Source organism: Rhagoletis pomonella, unplaced genomic scaffold (assembly GCF_013731165.1).
Source record: "Rhagoletis pomonella isolate Grant_MI unplaced genomic scaffold, Rhpom_1.0 Rhpom_scaffold_00002, whole genome shotgun sequence".
NCBI classification, from domain to species: domain Eukaryota; kingdom Metazoa; phylum Arthropoda; class Insecta; order Diptera; family Tephritidae; genus Rhagoletis; species Rhagoletis pomonella.
The window spans coordinates 61,707,831-61,714,696 of record NW_023458556.1 but is presented as its reverse complement, the minus strand read 5'-3'; the positions used below and the strand labels follow the sequence as shown (position 1 = coordinate 61,714,696).

Sequence of the window (6,866 nt, the reverse complement as noted above, 5' to 3'; positions counted from 1 at the left end):
TTTTTTTAAGTCATCCATAACTATTATTTTAAGACTTATATTATAAAGGTCTTATCATAATAATTATCATTGAGATAAATATGTTTAAGTCTTCATAGACCTTTAGTTTGAGACTTGTCATAATAATTATGAGTGTGAAAAAATTGTTTAAGTCCTAAAAGACTTGTTCAGAACCATTTCGGGATTACTTCGGGACTAGTTGGGGAGGAGTTTTGGTCTATATTATATACATATATATGTAGTCATGAACTGGCCCCAAACTCAGCCCCAACTGGCCACAAACTAATCCCCACTGGCCCCCAACTAGCTCCAAAATGGCCCGCAACTAGTCCCGAAATTGTCCTGAACAAGCCCCGTCTTTTAAGACTCAAAAAATTGTTTCGCACTCATAATTATTATGAATAGACTTTTATAATATAAGTCTCAAAATAAAAGTCTTTCAAGGCTTAAAAAAAATTATCTCGCTGATAATTATTATGAAAAGACTTTTATTATATAAGTCTTATAATAATAGTTATCGATGACTTAAAAAAATTTTCTCCCACATAATTATTATGAAAGGTCTTTTATAATATAAGTCCATGAACAATAACACAGGTCCACAAAAACAAAATTGATGAAAGGTTCCTTTGACCAAACCTCGTCGCTATATGTTTTTGGGGTCGCTGAACACGAATCTGGTTTATTACTTCACTTGTTTATAATTTCCCTATGTAAAGTCAATTTGCAGTTGTTGCTCAAAATCTAAAATATGTTTGTGAATGGTATATTTTTTCTTTGTACTTTTGTAAAAAAATAAATAAATAAAATGTATTTGCAACCATTTCCATACAAAAATCAACGTTTTTGCCTGTTTTCGGTAATTTTTTGGATGTTTTTTGTATGAAAGCTGTACTAAATATTTGTCGGATCACAAATATAATGTTAAAACCTCAATGCAACGAAAAATTCAAAATTTTGGAAAAAATCGTTATAAGCATAGTTTTGTTTTTTATAATTTGACTCTAAACGTGAACATATTCAGAATTCGATATGCAGAGGCTTTTGCCAAAGGGACTTTAACCGTCAATATATTCCGAAGATTTTCATGCTCAACATTTCTTCGTTATATCTATAATGCAATTTTGTATGGAAAATTTCGCAAAAATTAGGTTTTTTCAGGTGACTAAGCAAACATTTCCTAATACTGAATTTACGTTTCATCGATGTTCGTTATACCGAGGATTCACTGTATGTATTAAGAAATTTTGACAAAGAAATTTTTTTTATTGCAATGAATCAAGGCGAATTAATATAAGGTGATAGCAGGAGTACAAAAACAAAAATTTACATGTATTTTGTTTTTGCTTTGGCGGCATAAGCTGTCAAAATCTGTAAGAGTGTGTGTAGAAATTCAAACAAAATTTTTCAATTTGATATCAGAAGCCGTGCGGCGAAACACATACACAAAATCAGCTGAGCTAGTAACACCACCTTATATACATAAATTCGCCTTGCAATGAATGAAAGCAAATATTTATTCTCTTTGTAGTGAAATCGAATTCCCCCATTAATAATTTCATATTTTTTGGAAGGAGAAAGTAATAGTATTCATGTAGAAAGTATAATAACAGTGTTAATTTTATTTTTCCCAGAGGAGACAAAATGGAAAAAGTTTTTCTACAATTTTTTTGTGCAAAATTGCCTTTGAAATGGAAACAAATATTTTCATTGTCACGCAAGCGAGATTTTCAAGCACGTGAAGACGGCCGGTTACGCAGAACAGGTCTCTTTTTCTGCTACCACCAGCGGATACCGCAATGAATACTTTCAAGGCTGGAGCATTGCTGACCGAGCCAGCGGCTCCGCTATGTTGTAGAGCCCATGCAGCTATGCTGTATCTGCGGTATAGGCCGCCGCCAACAAACAAAGGTCCGCAAATCCAATTATTCCAATACTTTTCGGATTTTGTCATCCTGAGTTACTTATAGACCGATGTCAATGCTGATTGCTAAATAAACGAAAATTTTCGAAATTATAATTGACGGTTTGCTTGCGCCCCGTCCTCGTTCACCTGCATACCTACTTTTTCTTCCGTATCCAACTTGGTAAAAGCAGTGATAACTTGATCACGATTACCAAAATTCAGGCACAAGCCGGCGACAATGCTTACGGTGAACATCCGTCCCGTCTTATAGGGGCCACTCCACTTTTTTCGTCAATTGGTGTTATGGCGCCTTAACAGCTCATAAAAAATGGCATGCCTACGAACAAGGGATTCGAATCCAGGAGCACATATGTTGATGGTTTCTGAAGTCTTTAATTTGGCGTAGAAAAACTGGGTATTTGTGAGTATGAATCGAAATTAGACATTCATGATTACACTGGTTTACAGCAAAATTGCTCCGTAGATGCCACTATCCAATTCCTATGTAGAATTGCTCGGTGATTCCAAAAATCGAGATCGTTTTTTTTTATGGACAACTTCGAGTGGTTTCACTTAATCACATATATCTTACGAATCCATTGAATAATTGTAATACGGGATACGGCAAATAAAAGCTAATAAAATTCTCCATAAACCGTATATACATCACTTTTCGATAGCCCTGATATTTTCTGATAAATTAATTAACAATTTCTGGCACCACTTGCTTTCGATGCAAACACTCTACCTTTTCAGGTGTACATGGCGTATGAGTAACACTCTTTTCTGCTCATATTTTATACAAAAAAATCCTTGCGCATTTTCATTTGAGAAATCATTACTTTCTTATTTATCCATTGTCCTTCCCTTCGTTTGTAGCTTAATGGAGCAGGCTTTACCACAAGTGCAAAACATTTACACAGAAACTGTTATTTTTTTAATTTTTTCCCTGTTAAACTTTGAATTTTTTTGATTTTTAGGTAAAAAAAAACAAAAAATCTGAAATGATTAATTAATTTCTCAGAAACGATCAAGGCTATTAAAAAATTATGTTAATACAGTTTATGGAGTTTAATTTTCTTTCATCTGCCGTATCTCGTATTATGACTATTTAATCGGTTCGTAAGATATACGTGATTAAGTGGAACCACTCTTTTTATTAAGCTGAATAACGGTAAATTGCAAATATCTCGAAAACGTATACATAAAATTAAAAATTAACTCCTTTTTCGGAATCAGCGAGCGACTCTACATACAAATTTGATGGAGGCGGTTGGCAGTACAAAAACCAAATTAAAATTTGTGATCCAGTGTTATTGTTCAAATTTCGAAAGGACATTTCACTAGTATTTAGCTTTTCAAAGGGTTTTTTCAACTGTGTGAAGCAAAGCAGGTTAAACAGGTAGCAGCAATAGAGCAGTCGATTTTACTTTGTTTACGTACATATAGGGATTCCAAAACCAACAATCTGTTTTTTCTCAGGTACTACTACCAGCCCAAAGTGCCGTTGTCAGGAGGCAACTTTCAAATTTTGAGAAGAGAGAACATATTCATTAAAATTATTGCTGGTTGTATGAGGGATTGTATCTTCAAAATCAGAAACTCCAAATAAGAAGGCTACCAGGAAAATGTTGCTAAAGTAAAGAAGTTCTCAAAGATGGAAGGGTACGCTTTCTAATTCAGCTCATTTCGGATGCTATTCACTGCATTGTGCTTAGCCGAAAGCCGAGTCTGAAAAGTAGTCGGAAATTTGTATGATGTTTCGCTGCCTAGGAATGTTTGTAACAAATTTTTCGTGATAAAAATCCTGAGCACAAAGTATAAAGTTATGGAAAAATATTCTGCAAATGTGTGATGTTACAACTGAATATTAATATGCTGCATTGAAAAATGTAATTAAATCCTCTAGGTTTTGTGGAAAAATTGGCAAAACTATATTTAAATAGTGTACCGTATTCGGCTGCCATAAATATGGTGACCGCACCTATGCTAAGTCCCTTAAAAGGTTCATTAAAACTTTCTTCATTTTGTTTCACAGTGCTATTGTAGTTCTGTTTTCGTACTGAATCATTCGTAATAAAAGTATCTCGTACTCAAATAACATCTAAGGAAACGGCAATTGAACGGGAAAAATGCATTTAAGTTTGATTGGAACAGCCGATTACAATTTCCGAAAATGATCAAATCTTTTTGTAAATCATAAAGTTGAAATTAGCATAAGAAATCTATGACTATATCAAACAAAACAACATACCTTTCTTTAATTACGAATATTGTTAAATTATCAGTTATTTCGCTACAAGATAGTTGATTTTGAAAAAGTACATATGTAGTGTATAAATACATATACATATGTATGTACTTATATACTTAACAATTAAAATAACCATATATTTAGTTGCGGTGAAATCCCTTTATCACCTAATCTTATCTCATGTTTTGTTACTAATAGCAATCTACGATCGTATCTGTATACATTCTCACAAATTTTAGTAACTGGCTTATTTAAAACTTTGGTGAGCAACATCATATATAAGTAAGTTATACCGGTGGGCTAAGTAATGTGGTCTAAAAGCATTGACAAACGGCAACGTTGATCCGGATTAACGGCGCAATTTAATTGATCAAAATTGTATCTCGACAGACGGCTGTAACGCGGATTTACGAGCCGCGAGGTCGTAGGTTCGAGACCCACGGCCAGTAGAATATTCATTTAGTTTTCTTTTTTATTCATTCAATTATAACTTCTATATTTTTTAAAGTTGTTTTTAGTTAGCTGTTTTTGACTTTTTTTAAATTAAACTCTAATGGCCTTATTCATAAAAATAAAGTAGCTTTAAAAAAGGTTTATAAACTGAAAAATGTATGAAAACGTCATTTTATAAAACTCTTTAAACCTACTTTATTTTTTATGAATAAGGCCATAGTGTAGTGGTAAGCAATGCGCGCTTCCACTCCGCAGCGCCTGGGTTCAAGTCCTGGTCAAAGCAATATCGCAGAAAAATTCTGAAAAAAGGTTTTTTCCTTATAGCGGTCGCCCCTCGGCAGGCAATGGCAAACCTCCGAGTGTATTTCTGCCATGAAAAACAGCTTCTCATGAAAATACAATCACCGTTCGAAGTCGGCGTAAAACTGTAGGTCCCTCCACTTTGTGTCAAAACATCAAGGCGCAAGCCACAAATCGGAGGGATAGCTTGGCCAAACACTAACACATGTGTGAGCGCCAGTCTATTATTATTATTATTAGTAACAATAATAATTTAAATTAACTAAACCGGCATTTGTATAAAAAAATGGTATTCTTTTTGAAACCATTGAACAAATATACCTAAAGATTTTTGGGGTCAAAGGATCATAATATAATTAGTCTGTTTGTTTACAGGATTAAGTCAGAATTTACAGGAAGTCGTTCCTATTGACATAAAACCTGTAAGTGTGAACACTTTTGAGAGAGTAACTGAACAACTGTTCCTAGTCAGAAGTTACAGGATTTAGTCCAGAGTTTTTTTCCTGTAAGTTCATGAAAAGTGTCAAACGATCAGCTGATTTGCATGTGCAAGCAAAAACAGAAAGCGGTGTAAGCAAACAACCTTATAATTGTAAAAAAATGGAAGTAAACAACGAAATGTTTGAATATGTATAAATTTTAATAATTATTTAGCGAAATCAGTGTTGTACAAATGTCATCTAAACAAACCGACTGACGTTTTTACAGGAAATAGTGCTTTTTGCGTTCCCGTGCACTTCTGCATCTATTCTCCTTTTACTCTCACTTGAGAGAGTAAAATTGTAGTTTGACAGTTCCACAGGTTTTAGTCCGAAGTTCAAAGGAACAGGCTAAATATTTCATTTTTTTTAGATTTGACCTCATACAGATATGGCTATAGTATAAAAACTTGGTGTTCTAGTACATTTTTTGCTCATTTCATTTTTTAAATCAAATTTTAATCAATATAAATTTATTGGAACGCGAAAAATGTATTTGGGAAAAAATTTTTTGGTTGTTAAAAAAATTTAAGTTGGTAGAAAACAACAACAACCTACAATCACCTGAAGTATAAGTATTTTTGGTCAATATCACTTCACCATCATCAGACATTTTCCCGAGACAAGGATTCGACTCCCCCCTTGTCTGTCCGCGGCAGTTGTGAGTAGTTGGTCATCAACCAAATCGGCTATCGATGCCCTGTGCAAGCTGTTACTATTTGTTACTTAATATATCGCACACCTAGATCTAGGTCTAGATCCGACATATAATCATATGTCAAAGCAAAGCCTCAGAGAATACTGGAGAGTTTTAAATTAAAATGGATGGTTTGTGGGAACACTGGGAAAAGCGCATATCTTAAAACAAGAAAACAGTATCCTTATTTTAGAGTTAATGTTTTTTCCTTAATATTACGAGAAATTTACTCTATTTGAGAAGTTTTTCCTTAATTCAGGTTCATGCTAAAAATATGGCGCCATTTATTTGAGGAAGGAAATTTACTCAATATAAGTAATAATTTCCTCAATATAAATAATAGTGTCCTTAAATTATATTGAATTTTGTCAGTGCTTTTAAGACAAAGTTAATTGCTTTCCTGGGAAATGTCGGCTGTGGCGTCGCGTGAAGACTACTGCTTCTGGTTCTGACATTGCAGGTTCGAGTCCGGTTGGAGGTGGTTAGAGTAAGGTAAGTCAATTATTTCAATATAAATATAAATTACAAATTGTAAAATTAATTTCATATATAGAAAAACCTAAATACTGGACGCCTCGTCCTTCTATTCCGTCGGGACATGGGCGCAGATGAGCGAGATGTTAAAGAATCTCGCTTTGATGCGGATTATGGCTAGACTTTCGTCCACCGGGGTAAACGCCAGTACTCGGGGACGGAGTCTCTCTCCTACCACGAATCCAACACCGAATTTGCGCTCCTTTACGTGGCAACTGCAGTAGACGTCGCAAGGCTTCACGC

At 34.2% G+C, this 6,866-nt stretch overlaps 1 protein-coding gene across 1 annotated transcript in view; it reads right to left on the bottom strand.

The window, feature by feature from the left end:
- Positions 1-6,866, bottom strand: part of LOC118733914 (protein tilB) — a gene marked incomplete at its 3' end in the record, with an annotated part of 32,903 nt that overhangs the window by 1,036 nt on the left and 25,001 nt on the right.